A 17085-nucleotide genomic window follows, 5' to 3' on the forward strand; every position below is an offset into this window, starting at 1 on the left:
TGCTGGATGAACCCGGATTCGGGAGGACCAAAGACAGTTGCACCTTTGCCTCCTCCAAGCCTAAGCCAAAAGCGGAGGAGCAAGTTCTTGACCAAGCAGTGCTGGAAAACTCCAGGGGAAATTGAGGGACTTACAGTATAGAGAACAGGGGATACTCCTCCTTGTTTTTTGGTTTGTTTATTTTGTTTGGATTGGTTTGGTTTCTTGTTCTTTGTTTGTTATACCTTATTTTTCTTCTTTTTCATTCCATTTTCCAATACAAGTTGCTTTTAGGCCCTCTGCACTGAGCAAAATGACAAGAAGAAAAACTCACCACAAAAGAGAGAATCAGAAACAGTCCTCTATACCACGGAGTTACAGAATTTGTTTTTTTTTATAATAAATTTATTTTTTATTGGTGTTCAATTTGCCAACATACAAAATAACACCCAGTGCTCATCCCATCAAGTGCCCCCCTCAGTGACCATCACCCAATCACCCCCACCCCCACCCTCCTCCCCTTCCACCATCCCTAGTTTATTTCCCAGAGTTAGGAGTCTTTATGTTCTGTCTTCCTCTCTGATATTACCCACACACTTCTTCTCCCTTCCCTTATATTCCCTTTCACTATTATTTATATTCCCCAAATGAATGAGAACATATAATATTTGTCCTTCTCCGACTGACTTACTTCACTCTGCATAATGCCCTCCAGTTCCATCCACGTCAAAGCAAATGGTGGGTATTTGTCATTCCTAATAGCTGAGTAATATTCCATTGTATACATAAAGGACATCTTCTTTATCCATTCATCTTTTGATGGACACCAAGGCTCCTTCCACAGTTTGGCTATTGTGGACATGGCTGCTAGAATCATTGGGGTGCAGGTGTCCCAGCGTTTCATTGCATCTGTATCTTTGGGGTAAATCCTCAACAGTGCAACTGCTGGGTCGTAGGGCAGGTCTATTTTTAACACTTTGAGGAACCCCCACACAGTTATCCAGAGTGGCTGCACCAGTTCACATTCCCACCAACAGTGTAAGAGGGTTCCCTTTTCTCCGCATCCTCTCCAACATTTGTGGATTCCTGCCTTGTTAATTTTCCCCATTCTCATTGGTGTGAGGTGGTATCTCATGGTGGTTTTGATTTGTATTTCCCTGATGGCAAGGGATGCAGAGCATTTTCTCATGTGCGTGTTGGCCATGTCTATGTCTTCCTCTGTGAGATTTCTCTTCAAGTCTTTTGCCCATTTCATGATTGTTTCTTTGCTGTTGAGTTTAATAAGTTCTTTACAGATTTTGGAAACTAGCCCTTTATCTGATATGTTATTTGCAAATATCTTCTCCCATTCTGTAGGTTGTCTTTGAGTTTTGTTGACTGTATCCTTTGCTGTGCAAAAGCTTCTTATCTTGATGAAGTCCCAATAGTTCATTTTTGCTTTTGTTTCTTTTGCCTTGGTGGATGTATCTTGCAAGAAGTTACTGTGGCCAAGTTCAAAAAGGGTGTTGCCTGTGTTATCCTCTAGGATTTTGATGGAATCTTGTCTCACATTTAGATCTTTCATCCATTTTGAGTTTATCTTTGTGTATGGTGCAAGAGAGTGGTCTAGTTTCATTCTTCTGCATGTGGATGTCCATTTTTCCCAGCACCATTTATTGAAGAGACTGTCTTTCTTCCAATGGATAGTCTTCCATCTATTATCGAATATTAGTTGACCATAAAGTTCAGGGTCCACTTCTGGGTTCTCTATTCTGTTCCATTGATCTATGTGTCTGTTTTTGTGCCAGTACCACACTGTCTTGATGACCACAGCTTTGTAGTAGAACCTGAAATCTGGCATTCTGATGCCCCTGCTATGATTTTCTTTTTTAAAATACCCCTGGCTATTCGGGGTGTTTTCTGATTCCACACAAATCTTAACATAATTTGTTCTAACTCTCTGAAGAAAGTCCATGGTACTTTGATAGGGATTGCATTAAATGTGTAAATTGCCCTGGGTAACATTGACATTTTCACAATATTAATTCTGCCAATCCATGAGTATGGAATATTTTTCCATCTCTTTGTGTCTTCCTCAATTTCTTTCAGAAGTGTTCTATAGTTTTTAGGGTATAGATCCTTTACCTCTTTGGTTAGGTTTATTCCCCGGTATCTTATGCTTTTGGGTGCAATTGTAAATGGGACTGACTCCTTGATTTCTCTTTCTTTAGTCTGATTGTTAGTGTATGTAAAAGCCACTGATTTCTGGTAATTTATTTTGTATCTTGCCACGCTACCAAATTGCTGTATGAGTTCTAGCAATCTTGGGGTGGAGGCTTTTGGGTTTTCTATGTAGAGTATCATGTCATCGGCGAAGAGGGAGAGTTTGACTTCTTCTTTGCCAATTTGAATGCCTTTAATGTCTTTTTGTTGTCTGATTGCTGAAGCTAGGACTTCCAGTACTATGTTGAATAGCAGTGGTGAGAGTGGACATCCCTGTCTTGTTCCTGGTCTTAGGGGAAAGGCTCCCAGTGCTTCCCCATTGAGAATGATATTTGCTGTGGGCTTTTCGTAGATGATTTTAAGATGTTGAGGAATGTTCCCTCTATCTCTACACTCTGAAGAGTTTTGATCAGGAATGGATGCTGTATGTTGTCAAATGCCTTCTCTGCATCTAATGAGAGGATCATATGGTTCTTGGTTTTTCTCTTGCTGATATGATGAATCAAATTGATCATTTTAGAAGTGTTGAACCAGCTTTGTATTGCGGGGATAAATCCTACTTGGTCATGGTGAATAATTTTCTTAATGTGCTGTTGGATCCTATTGGCTAGTAGCTTGTTGAGAATTTTTTCATCCATGTTCATCAGGGATATTGGTCTGTAATTCTCCTTTTTGGTGGGGTCTTTGGTTTTGGAATTAAGGTGATGCTGCTCTCATAGAACGACTTTCAAGTACTCCATCTCTTTCTATTTTCCAAACAGCTTTAGTAGAATAGGTATGGTTTCTCCTTTAAACGTTTGATAGAATTCCCCTGGGAAGCCATCTGGCCCTGGAATCTTGTGTCTTGGGAGGTTTTGGATGACTGCTTCAATTCCCTCCCTGGTTATTGGCCTGTTCAGGTTTTCTATTTCTTCCTATTCCAGTTTTGGTAGTTTGTGGCTTTCCAGAAAAGTGTCCATTTCTTCTAGATTGCCTAATTTATTGGTGTATAGCTGTTCATAATATGTTTTTAAAATTGTTTGTATTTCCTTGGTGTTGGTAGTGATCTCTCCTCTCTCATTCATAATTTTATTAATTTGAGTCTTCTCTCTCTTCTTTTTAATAAGGCTGGTGATTGGTTCATCTATCTTATTAATTCTTTCAAAGAACCAACACCTGGTTTTGTTAATCTGTTCCACAGTTCTTCTGGTCTCAATTTCATTGAGTTCTGCTCGAATCTTTATTAACTCTCTTGTTCTGCTGAGTGTAGGATCTATTTGCTATTTTTTTCTCTAGCTCCTTTATGTGTAAGGTTAGCTTTTGTGTTTGAGTTCTTTCCAGTTTTTGAATGGATGCTTGTATTGCCATGTATTTCCCCCTTAGGACTGCTTTTGCTGCATCCCAAAGATTTTGAATGGTTGTATCTTCATTCTCATTAGTTTCCATGAATCTTTTTAATTCTTCCTTATTTTCCTGGTTGACCCTTTCTTCTTTTAGCAGGATGGTCCTTAACCTCCATGTGTTTGAAGTCCTTCCAAACTTCTTGTTTTGATTTAGTTCTAATTTCAAGGCATTATGGTCTGAGAATATGCAGGGGACGATCCCAATGTTTTGGTATCAGTTCAGACCCGAATTGTGACCCAGTATGTGGTCTATTCTGGAGAAAGTTACATGTGCGCTTGAGAAGAATTCAGTTGAGTTTGGATGTAAAGTTCTGTAGATATATGTGAAATCCATCTGGTCCAGTGTATCATTTAAAGCTCTCGGTTCTTTGGAGATGTTGTGTTTAGAGACCTATCAAGTATACAAAGCGCTAGATTGAAGTCACCAAGTATAAGTGTATTATTATCTAAGTATTTCTTCACTTTGATTATTAATTGATTGATATATTTGGCAGCTCCCACGTTCGGGGCATATATATTGAGGATTGTTAAGTCCTCTTGTTGGATAGATCCTTTAAGTATGATACAATGTCCCTCTTGATCTCTCACTACAGTCTTTGGGGTAAATTTTAGTTTATCTGATATAAGGATGGCTACCCCTGCTTTCTTTTGAGGACCATTTGAATCGTAAATGGTTCTCCAACCTTTTATTTTCAGGCTGTAGGTGTCCTTCTGTCTAAAATGAGTCTCTTGTAGACAGCAAATAATTGGGTCTTGCTTTTTTATCCAGTCTGAAACCCTGCACCTTTTGATTGGGTCATTAAGCCCATTTACATTCAGAGTTACTATCAAAAGATATGAGTTTAGTGTCATCATGATATCTATTCAGTCCTTGCTTTTGTGGATTGTTCCACTGAACTTCTTCTTAAAGGAGAATTTTAAGAGTCCCCTTTAAAATTTCCTGCAAAGCTGGTTTGGAGGTCACATATTCTTTCAGTTCCTGCCTGTCTTGGAAGCTCTTTATCTCTCCTTTCATTTTGAATGAGACCCTTGCTGGATAAAGTATTCTTGGTTGCGTGTTCTTCTCATTTAGGACCCTGAATATATCCTGCCATCCCTTTCTGGCCTGCCAGGTCTCTGTGGAGAGGTCTGCTGTTAATCTAATATTTCTTCCCATAAAAGTTAGAGATTTATTGTCTCTTGCTACTTTAAGGATCTTCTCTTTATCTTTGGAATTTGCAAGCTTCACTATTAGACGTCGAGGTGTTGAGCGGTTTTTATTGATTTTAGGGGGGAATCTCTCTATTTCCTGGATCCGAATGCCTGTTTCCCTTCCCAGATTAGGAAAGTTTCAGCTATGATTTGTTCAAATACATATTCTGGCCCTCTGTCCCTTTCAGCGCCCTCGGGAACCCTAATTAAATGTAGACGGTATTATGCTGAGTGAAATAAGTCAATTTGAGAAGGACAAACATTATATGGTCTCATTCTTTTAGGGAATACAAAAAAAAGTGAAAGGGAATAAAGAGGAAAGGAGAAAAAATGAGTGGAAAATATCAGAGAGGGAGACAGAACATGAGAGACTCCTGACTCTGGGAAATGAACTACGGGTGGTAGAAAGGGAGGTGGGCCAGTGGTGGGGGTAACTGGGTGACAGGCACAGAGGGGGGCACCTGATGGGATGAGACTGGCTATTATTCTCTATGTTGGCAAATTGAACACCAATAAAAAATAAATGTATTATATTTTATTTTTTTAATAAATTTATTTTCTATAGGTGTTCAATTTGCCAACATAGAGAATAACACCCAGTGATCACCCTGTCAAGTGACCTTTCAGTGCCCGCCACCCAGATATCTCAGTTGGGAGAGGATTAGACTAAATATCTAAAAAATAAATTTATAAAAAAATATTCCCTCCCTGCTTTTTTACATGTTGTCTTAGTTTAGTAGCAGATAAATGTCAGATTTTAGTATTTTCCAGACGTGTTCAATGTCTGAGCATTTGCTTCCACAAACCTTCCCTTCCTCAGCGCTCACCACAGATCTGCCTCAGCTTTCACTGTGCAAATAACCCCCACACTTCTAGACTCAAAAGCCTTTTTACTTAAATATCTGAGTTGGAACAAAGTCTTTCCTCAGACACTCTGTCCACAAGGCAGTCAGTGGGATCTTCCTCAATCAGATAAGGCAATTCCTCAGTGTTGTTGGCATAAATTCAAACTCTGCACCCCTAAATGTTCACCATGGTCCTCCCTTCCAACAGCACAGCCAGCCCCTTGTCCTCTGACCTCCACCATTAGAGGGTGTTGGTGTCGCTGCAGGGGAACCTCGGGTAGGGAGAGGATTCTCTGTTCTTGAAGGAGTAGAAGAGCTGGGAAAGGAGCAAAAACACTGAATTCCTAGATCAGAAATGGGGACACTGACCTTGAGCAGCAGGAGCAGTGCCTATGACCGGGGGCTGGTGTGCAAGCCTGGTGAGCAGTCCCCACGGCGGGTGTGGCCATGTAGGGGGGACAGGAGCCTAGGGCTGAACTCTAGGCCCACTCCCTGGGTGCAGGACAGGGGACAAGGTCCTAGAGGCAGCGTCCCTCAGTCCAGGCTGGCTCCCTGGGGCCGTCCCTGCAGCTTCCTGGCAGTGTGTGTGCTAGTGAGTCCTCCCCTCTGCTGTGGGTCCCCAGGTGTGAGTGGCTTATTGATAATGTAACACTTGCCCCTCCTTGTCTCCCCCATGAGAATATTCCAGAAGGGCTGAGGACAGTGAGCATTTGTTAGGGGGGATGTTGCAGACCTTCACACCGCAGAGCGAGAAGGACTCATGGAGGAGCATGAGGTGAATGTTCAAGGTCAGGCTGCAGTGCCCTGGACATCAGGTGTCATGAAAGTGAGAATGGAGATGAACCCCAACCTCTGTCGCCACTGCACATCCCCAGGACCCCAGCCACAGGTAGGCAGAGCTGGGGGTCTCTCTCATCCCTTCAGCCCACAGGGGGAAAAAACCTCACCTGGTTACTGCTCCCCACCCCCTCTTCCTCTTCCTGGTGTCTGTCATGGGAAGGGGCCTGGGAGGACCCCCCTGAATTCTGAGGGCCTGGGGCTGACAGCAGGTGGGCCATGGGCCCAGACTCAGGCAGGGGCTGCCTTCCCAGCTGCCAGCACCCCATGGACCCCAGGGACAGGCTACCAAGCGCTTGTGGCCCCAGCCTTGGTCCCTCCTGACTGAGATGAAGGGACAGGAGCCCAGAGTAGAGCCACCTGCGCCAGTGCTGTGAGTCCCATACCCATTGTGCATGGAGGACAGGCCACACCCAGCCTTCCTGAGGTTGCACCTCATGGGCCCAAATGGTTCAGAATCCCCTTCAATGGCTTCTCCCTGGTGACTGTCTCCACCTGTCCCCACTGCTCTACTACTTCTCCAGGATTAGAATGAGGCTCAGGGTCAGCACGATCCCCAGGGAAGGGAGCACATAGACAAAGAAATCAGTGATGTCCCCATAGACTGCAGTGTGCGTCCCCAAAGTTTGGTCTCTCTCTGTGTCTGCTTCTGACCCCAGCTCCTTCCTCTGTCAGATGTGCCTCGATCCACACCTTGTGGGGAGGCCATAGGCTTCCTCTGTCACTATGATGACCTGTTTGTGGTGTCAGATGTGTTCTATAATTTCCAGATTGGTAAATAATCAACCTATAGTTTTCATTTTACTGTGTTGTAGCTGAAGGACCTCCTGCAGTCTTCACAAGAACCACAAGGGCAGGTCCGACCTTGACATGGGTTAAAGAGAGGCTGAGACCTTCACAACACAGGACCTTCTGTTCCTGAAGGGACAACGCTGGCTCCCATCATCTGTGACCATGGAGGTTGTGGTCCAATTCCAGGTAAGGCTCCGAGACATCTCAATGGACGAAGGGGCTCATATGCGGTTTCTTTGCTCCCTTTCCAAACTGCCTGTTCAGATTCCCTCATGTCTCCACCTTCCTCTCCTCCCCATTTAAGGATACGAGGCCACACCTCCTTGGAGAAGTGGACGGGATGATGTCACACTGTGCGCCACATCACGGACCCCAGACTCCTAGATGACAATCTGCCTGCACGAAGGTGTTGTCGCTCTGGCGTACAGTTTACTGAGCTGTGACAACACAGCAGTGTGGTGCGGCCACCGTCACAGGGCCGAGTAGGAGAGTGACATCACCATGAATACAGTCACCTCACACACTCACCCTCCTCCTTCCTCCACCTGCTGTCAATACTGGCCTCCTTACCACCTCTAGATTCCCGCCTCTTCCAAAATACAATGAAATAAATACCTTGATGAAGTCCCAATAGTTCATTTTTGCTTTTGTTTCCCTTGCCTTCATAGATGTATCTTGGAAGAAGTTGCTGTGGCCAAGTTCAAAAAGGATGTTCCCTGTGTTCTTCTCGAGGATTTTGATGGAATCTTATCTCCCATTTAGATCTTTTATCCATTTTGAGTTTATCTGTGTGTATGGTGCAAGAGAGTGGTCTCGTTTCATTCTCCTGCACGTGGCTGTCCAGATTTCCCCAGCACCATTTCTTGAAGAGACTGTCCTTTTTCCAGTGGATTGTCTTTCCTGCTTTGTGGAATATTCGTTGACCATAGAGTTGAGGGCCCATTTCTGGGTTCTCTATTCTGTTCCATTGATCTATGTGTGTTTTTTTGCCAGTACCACACTGTCTTGATGATCACACCTTTGTAGTACAACCTGAAATCCGGCATTGTGATGGCCCTGGCTATGGTTTTCTTTTTCAATATTCCCCTGGCTATTTGGGGTATTTTCTGAATCCACACAAATCTTACGATGATTTGATGAAACTCCCTGAATAAAGTCCTTTGCATTTTGGTAAGGTTTGCATTAAACATGTAAATTGCCCTTGGGTAGTTTTGACATCTTCACAGTGTTAATTCTTCTAATCCATGAGCCTGGAATATATATCAAAAGTACACGTGGAGCCTCCATGGAAATGGAATACCCTGAATTCTGTGATAGCATCATTTCTTGATTGAAGGTTCTAAAAAAGCATCTGACATAAGGGACCTGGAAAGCTATCCAAGTACATGTGGCCGTCCATGGAAAGGCCCTATGTTCAGCGCTCAGAAAGAAGCATTCCCCGAATGCAACTTTTGACAAGTCTCTCATATAAGGAGGGACAATTCTTGAACAGAGTCCCTTTAGTGCAGGTATCCCCTACCCTCTCACCTGTCTGCATTAGGACCTATATCAAAAGAAGCTGAGGAGGCTCAAGGTAAATGCAGTCTACTGAGCTCTGAGGAACAAGTGTTATCTGTGGCAGCTTCAGAAAATCTTCTCTCTCAAAAAAAAAAAAAAAAAGAAAGAAAGAAAAGAAAATCCTCTCTCATATGGAACTTAGATCCTAGTCCACAGTTGGTGTGAGGCCCGATGAAAGGCCCTGAGCTCAACTCTCAGAAAGCAGCATTCCCTGAATACAGCTTTTGGCAAGGTTCTCAACAATGGAGTTTGAACCTAACTCCACTCTAGGTGAAGACGTGCCAGGGAAACGCGCTGTACTGAAATCTAAGTAGTCAGCATTTCTCCCCTGCAGCTTTCAACTAGTCTCTCACATAAGAGAGTTAGAAACCATCCACACAGTAGTGAAAGGTCCATGGAGATGCTCTGTATGTAGCTGTGAGCAACCAGCGTTCCATGAGCACAGATTTATAGACCCTCTGAACTAGCAGCAGAACCTACATCGAAATAAATAAATAAAATCTTTTTAAAAATAACCATGTGCAGATTTTTTATTGCAATCAGATATGGTGATTATAAATAACATTCCATAAAGAAGCACAGGAGGTTTTCTCTAGAGATTTATTTTTTTTAAATTTTCATACTTTTGTTGTGCCATTGATTTATGTGTTCCTTGCAATCATCAAATAGTAAGGAGAACTAGTCATATGGATGAAGTTAAGCCAGTCATGAGCATGGCTGCATAGAGAGCTGACATGTGCATCAGCAGAGCGGGGATGAGGCTGAAGGACCATGACAGCTTCATGACCTATGAGGGGTTCATTTACTGAGAACTCAGAAGATGGTAAGTGAATGTACACTGGCCTAGAACAAACTTTCCAAGGCCACAAGGACAAAACCTTCTCTTTCCCTGGAGACCCTCTGCATACAAATGAGCTACAACGAGTGACCCTGAGTTCAGAGATGATGAAGGAGCTGTCATTTCCAGAAGGGTCCCCAAGATTGACCTGGATCTGGGCCTAAGGCATCAGCCAAGGAATAAATAGAATCCCACAGGGTTGGGAGGCCTTGGTGGCTCAAGAGTTGGGCGTCTGCCTTCAGCTAGGGCATGATCCTGGGGTCCTGGGATCGAGTCCCTCATCGGGCTCCCTGCATGGAGCCTGCTTCTCCCTCTGCCTAAGTCTCTACCTCTCTCTCTCTCTCTCTCTCTCTCTCTCTCTCTCTCATGAATAAATTAATTAAAACTTTTAAAAAATGAATCCCATGGGTAGCCTAAGCAGGCAGCTGCTGAGGTGCTCACTCACTTTGTAGATGACTACATAGGTTTTTGTCTCACTTCCCCACAGGCCTGGGGCACCATGGGTGCTTTGAGACTATCATCCCCCACTGAGCAGTAATAATCAGCCTCATCCTCAGCCTGGAGCACACAGATGGTCAGGGTGGCATGCTACCTGACTTGGAGCCAGAGAATCGATCAGGGACCCCTGAGGCTTGGTAGTTATCAGCATAGATGATGTTTCTGGGGCCTGTTTCTGGGAGCTGCTGGTGCCAGCTCACGTAATTTCCACCCATGTTGGACCTGCTTCCAGTGCAGGAGATGGTGACCCTCTGGCCCAGGACCGCAGACACTGAGGCCGGCTGAGTCAGCACAGACTGGGCCCAGGACCCTGCAAGGGGGAGAGACACAGAGAGGGTGATGCTGGGGTCTGGAGACAAGAGGAGAATGCAGGATCCCATGTAGCAGCCCAGGGCCCCTTCCTCTATCCCCACATCCAGTCACCTGTGCAGTGAGTGAGGAGGGTGAGGAGAAGAGGGCACCAGGCCATGGTGGAGGTCATCACTGATCCTGCCTCTGTGGCCCCACAGCCTCCCTTCATCTCTCCCTTCCCCTCTTCATCCTCTGGAAGAGGAAGGGGCAGTCCATGAAAATGAGACCCCCCCTACTCTCTGACCCTCCCTGGCTCTGCGCCAGGTCCATCTGCCTGAGGCTGACCTAGCGTGGGCAGGGGAGAGGCTGTGTGGGACCAGGGGTTGGAGAGGTCTCAGCTGTGAACCCTGATCAGAGGGCACAGGCAATGCCATGTGGTGTTCTCAACTCTAAGAAAACCTGATCCCTCAGAAATAAGCCTCAAGCTGCATGTGGCATCTCGAAACCACTTCAGCATGCATGACAGGGGGATAAATGGCCAGAGGACACAGGTACTGCCTGCAGACCTCTATCCACTCTCCTCCTCCTTTGTGATCAGGACATGTGACCCATCATGTGGCCTCCTATCACACAGTGTTGATTTTAGGCTTCACTCTAATTGCTCGGTGTGAAACCATCCACGGTTCCCTTGGCTGATCATGGGCCATTCAGGACAGAGGTATGTCTATATACCAACTCTTCTGACATCACTGTCACATCCAGAGGAGTGACTGGTACCCATGTACACGTGGCCTCTTCTGCACGAGATGCTGAGACCTTCCTCCTATATGATCCCCCTGCTTCCAGCCCTTCCCCTTCTCTGAGTTTCCTGAAATCCTGAAGAGTCAGAGTGCGAGATTCTCCAGGTTGTGGGTAGAAGGCCTTGTGTGCATTCCTGGAAAGATTACACACTGAACATCATTGTCATCTCTCATTGTTTTAACCTATTTAAAATAATAACTCTCCCCATCCTGTGGGCAGTGACTCCTTCCTAGGATCTGTCCTCCCGGCACATGGACACAAGTCTGCAGAAACCCTGCCATGTGAGTCTGTATGTGCCACTGACCTCAGAGCACAAGGGGCAGACCTGCTGGCAGTTCCAGGAAGGACAGTGTCACAGCTGCAGAAGGTCTGACAAGAATCCAGTAGAGAACTTTCCGTATAGGTCACCTCCTTGGTCATTTGTGCACTTGGATGAATGTTCTTTTCTAGAAATGCTTCTCAATCACACTGACTAACACTCAATGATGATGCCACTGTAAAGATGCAGGTGGAATCACTAGTATATTGATCTGTGTCTATTGGAGGGAGATTATGCATGGGAGTTTTGGCTAAAACATCAGCAAAGAAAAAGGAAAATGGAATGACTTCGGCTCTCATTTGAATAGATATTTAAAAACGTTTACTAAAATTCCTTGTCTTTCGATGGACACCGAGGCTCCTTCCACAGTTTGGCTATCGTGGACATTGCTGCTAGAAACAGCAGGGTGCAGGTGTCCTGGCGTTTCATTGCATCTGTATCTTTGGGGTAAATACCCAACAGTGCAATTGCTGGGTTGGAAGGCAGGTCTATTTTTAACTCGAAAGATGAATGGATAAAGAAGATGTGGTTTATGTATACAATGGAATATTCCTCAGCCATTAGAAATGACAAATACCCACCATTTGCTTCCACGTGGATGGAACTGGAGGGTATTATGCTGAGTGAAATGAGACAATTGGAGAAGGACAAACATTATATGTTCTCATTCATTTGGGGAATATAAATAATAGTGAAAGAGAATAGAGGGGAAGGGAGAAGAAATGGGTAGGAAATATCAGAAAGGGAGACAGAACATAAAGACTCCTAACTCTGGGAAAAGAACTAGGGGTTGTGGAAGGGGAGGAGGGCAGGGGGTGGGGGTGAATGGGTTATGGGCCCTGAGGGGGGCACTTGATGGGATGAACACTGGGTGTTATTATGTATGTTGGTAAATTGAACACCAATAAAAAATTAATTTATTAAAAATAATAATAATAAAATAAAATTGGCAAAAATGAAAAAAATATATATAAACAACAGTGTACCTTGGGGAATAGGCCTTGAATTTGGTTTTGACTGGAATCTGATCAGGACTCCAGAGCTCTGCAGTCAGGAAACTCAAAGTTTAGGTAACAGTAATATATTACCTAATATAAACACTGTAAAATAAACCCTGTATGTGGGAGCCTGGATCTTATTAGTGACCTGGAGAAAATTAATGATTTTGTCCCAAAGTCACTCAGTTCAACTCCACGATGCCTACTTCCACTCCCTCTGGTACCTTGGTTGGGAAGGTCTTGGACAAATGTCTGTCCATTGGGCCTAGATCTCAGACATCCTTCCCCCATGAATTTTGAACAATACTTCTGAGCAATAATTCTTGATTAGGGACCAATACATGTATCATGAGGGTTCTCAGTGCAGGAGGTGGAAGACTGCTCAGTAGAAGAGGGCTTCATTTATAATAACATTCTGTTTATACCAATCCTCATACTGAGTACAAAACTGGTTTAAAAATACATTAAGTATATGAGAGAGTCCCATATATAAGCCTTTGTCGGGCTAAATTTCAAGGACACTTTGAACCCAGAAAAGTCAGCAGGAGCAGAAGACACTTTTCCCTGGCAGCATTCTATCCTCATGGCAAAGAGAAGCATCAAGGTCCGTGCAGGGCAGTCTGACAGGAACGCACAGGAGAATCTGAACCCACAACAACAACAAAGGTCAAAGTGGAAGGTGGGTCCATGTAGAATTATTATAAGGTATGAACCACTTGGGTATGGTGAGGCCTTTGTGGCATTTAGCTGGTTCAAGATGATGGTAGACTGGATATGACCTCAGGCACCAGGAAGAGGTAAACTCCACACCCAGGGATGCTGAAACACTTGGGAACAGAAGCCCTGTGCAAAACACCATTTATTTAACCACCCAGAGGTCTTTAGTGAGTTGAAAAAAAGAAAGGACCTGTCAGCCCGAACCTCCACTGTTGGTACCTCTCCATTCACTGCCCTGGGCTATGACATGATCTACATCCAACTGCAAAAATCTGGACATCATTGCAGGAGTGCTGGGAGGGTCAGAGAGGCTGGAGGACTCAGTGTCAGCGCAGCAGGTGGCGCCGTGGGACAGGCTCCTTGAGGCCAGGCTTCTGGTCCAGCCCAACTAGGGAAATGCTCTAGTAATTCTTGCACACTTGGCAGGTAGTGTCCTCCCTGCCATGTGACTCTGCAGCATCCAACCCCCGGAGGTGCATGGGTGCTCAGCAATGACTCCCTCCCTTGTTCATGTTGCATCCTCCTCCCCGTGTAGTCATTGCCCAGGCTGGTGTTCAAGCACGACAGACAATCCACACCTGGAGACGTTCCCATGATGAAATGAATCACCTGCAATGCTATCTGGTCTAGGACAAGGGTCCACTGTGGAGAGGAGGATGGGAATGCCAACCATGTGGCCTCAGCCAGCAGAGCCCTGGGCTTCTCTGTCCTGTCCTCTCCTCCCCTCCTCCCTCATAGACCAGGGGTTCCATTCAGGGATGCATAGAAAAGATGCAGGGGTGGGGGCAGCATTTGCACTACTTGGTTCGCACCATAGTTGTGTGTTTGGTCATCACCCTGTTCCTTCTGTCACCTCCAGCTTTCCTTTCAGGACCCCTCAGACTAAGCCCTCAGGCTTGTGGTTAATGTAGCACTCACATCCTTCCATTGGGGGAGGGAAGGCCTCCCTCAGCCCTGGTTGTCTGTGAATATCTCCACATCTTACACAAATCATATATGGTTTTTATGTAACATGGGAACAACAGATCGACCAGCAGCCCTCCACCTGCTTTCCTTATTGAGGTCACCAGGGTAACTCCAGGCACTGCTGACTCTGTGGGCATCGCCCTCCATCCACCTGACACTCTGGAGCAGCCCTCCTTCTCCCACAGCCTGGAGTCGTCAGTCACCTCCCACTGTCCCACTTGGGGATACAAGCCACTGTACCCTTCCTTGTAGCCTTGATCATGATCCTCCATCCCCTCCCTCCTCCTAATGACCCTTCTAGGTCTCTCTGTCCCACATTCTGTACTAAGATGTCTGCTCAGCTAATTCTCTAATGAGCACCATTGAGGACAAGCACAGCTGGGATGAAAAATCTCACAGCAAATGAAGGGGAAGGAGGTCAGAGGATGGCCCTACACTGTCCCTGCTTGATGCCCAGGCCCTGCTCTGTCCCCCAAACCCTGGCAGCTTCATCAGACTTCTCTGTGTCCTGTCAACCTTTCTCAGGAAGTGCCCAGCCTTCCCACCTCTGTGTGCTCCTCTGTGAAGATGTGTGTTCCCCGCGCCACAAGCCCCTCCTCACACTTAGCATGTGGAGCCAACCCACCTCTCCTGAGGCCCTCCTGCAGGGACGGAGACCCTCTGCTCTCTGTTCCCTGTGTCTGGTTCTCAGCTCCACAGCAGTTCCTGGCACTCCTGGAAGAAAACTGCATAGATCTCTCCCTATAGAACCCAGTCCATGTAGGAAGCCTGATCAGAAATGGCTAGGACCTCTATCCACACTTGGAGGGTCACTCTCACATGGTGGGTGCACAGGATTCAGAGAAATAGGGAAGAGGTGGCTTGCCTGAGGTGGAAAAGACAGGAAATTTGCCCAGAGACCAGCAGGGGGCAGTAGGATGGAGTCTGGGGGTTTCTGCAGGACAGGGGCTCCCAGTTATGCATCCCTCCTCTGACACAGTCTTGGGGCTGGGTACCTTGCTTTCAGTGGGAACTAAATAGTTATGTCCTCTCTGAGCCGGGATGGGTCCTTGGACATGGGACTGTGTGGGTCCCAGCAGCTGCTTCCTCCAGGCCCACCAGGGGGAAGCTAGTGCATCAGGAATCATCCCTGTCAAAGGGCCACAGACCAGTATGTGCACAGGAGGGAGAGGCATGATTTACATGAGTAGCCCCTCAGCTGTGGGGACCTGGGACAGGGGATAAGACAGGCCAGGGCAACCCAGCCCCATCTCTGTGGCTTCAGAAGGGGCTACATCACCATGGCCTGGACCGCTGTCCTCTTTGTACTCCTCTGTCACTGCACAGGTAGGGACAGGCCCCAGTGGAAGGGGGGGACCCTAGCCTGAGTCAGATCCTTTGGCTCACCTCCTCAACCATATACACCCTGTCTCTTGTCTTCATTGTGACCTGTGGGTGCCTTCAGGTTCCCTGTCCCAGCCTGTGCTGACCCAGCCACCCTCCCTCTCTGAATCCCTGGGAACAACAGCCAGACTCACGAGCATCCTGAGTAGTCAATTTGGTTTTGACAGCTATGTTATAAACTGCTTCCAGCAGAACCCAGGGAGCCCTCCCCAGTATCACCTGTATTATTACTTGGACTCAAGTACACAGTTGGTCTCTGAGGTTCCCAGCTGCTTCTCTGGATCCAAAGACAAGGCCATGCCCACACCGAGTAGACCCATTTCTGGGTGGGTCTAGAGCTCCAGGCCCACCGGAGTCTAATGCACAATTGCAGCCATGATGTCCTGAAATCAAAAAGAGCAAGAGAACCCAGGCCCTCAGGGAGGGATGTCTGGTCCCCTAACAAGATGAGCAACTAAGATCAGATGAACAGCGATCTGAGGAGGGGACATTCCCAAATGGGTGGTGCACAAAGGAAGTTTGATGGCCCCTGCCTCAGGAACACCCAGAGCAGCCATGAATGTAAGGTCCCTACATCCCATTGCAATGAGTCTGCATGAAGGGAGCAGAGTGGCATCAGCAGGAGGACAGTGCAGGAGTTTCTTGCATGCTTACTCTTCCAGAAACATCAATTTAAAGCAGATTCACAAGGCAAATTCCTCCACGAGAGCTGAGGATTCCAGTGAGCTGTTTCGGCTCCTGGGTGGAATGAGACAGAAGGCATGGTGCCCTGAAAGGGGACGGGAAGAGTTTCACATGGTGCCTGTGAGCTCTGCCCAGTTTGGGGGCCCAGCTCAAAGGGAATCCCTTCCCCTGGAGGCAGAATGAAGTGTGCCCCTGACCTTACTGGGGACCACAGCCTCTGCCTGCACCCAAGCCAGGCCCGCTCCCATGGCTGCCAGGTCCTATATGTCCTAGGTCCTGGCCCACTACTGTTCCTTGCCAGCTTTGGGGGCCTGCCAAAGCCCTGTGACCACAGAGTGCACAACTATATCCACAGACCCAGGACACATCTCTTTTTTGTGACCTCAGCCTTTCTCTTTGTCCCACATGAGTCGAGGTACCAGAAGAGAGGCCCCTGGGACCTAGAATCTTGACCATGACTGATTCCAGCCCCCATTCAAGGGTAGCTGCATGCACCCAGGTGCCAGGAGCACCCCGTTAAATGCAGGATCCATCCACTCTAGGAACAGCCCAAGCCCTGTGGTCCAGGGGCCAGGAGGGCTCCTATACACCCAGTCTCCTGGCCCACCTTCTTTTCAGGCTGACTCCAAGGACCTAGCCTCCAGACTGACTCCTCTAGACAGAGGCACCAACCCATCTTAATACAAGACCAGAACAACCCACCCCAACACAAGACTCCTCCCTCGCTGTGGTCCCCAGCACCTGGTCACTCCTGTGGATGCAGAATCCAGGATAGTCCCATGGCCCTAGTACCCAGGCCCACCAG

The 17085-nt window shown here is 46.6% G+C and overlaps 1 pseudogene; it reads right to left on the reverse strand.

The window, feature by feature from the left end:
• Positions 1–5840: 5840 nt before the first annotated feature.
• LOC129508289 (immunoglobulin lambda variable 1-47-like) lies at positions 5841–10590 on the reverse strand (annotated as a pseudogene).
• Between the last annotated feature and the right edge of the window lie 6495 nt (positions 10591–17085).

This window comes from Nyctereutes procyonoides, unplaced genomic scaffold, assembly GCF_905146905.1.
Source record: "Nyctereutes procyonoides isolate TBG_1078 unplaced genomic scaffold, NYPRO_anot_genome, whole genome shotgun sequence".
NCBI lineage: Eukaryota > Metazoa > Chordata > Mammalia > Carnivora > Canidae > Nyctereutes > Nyctereutes procyonoides.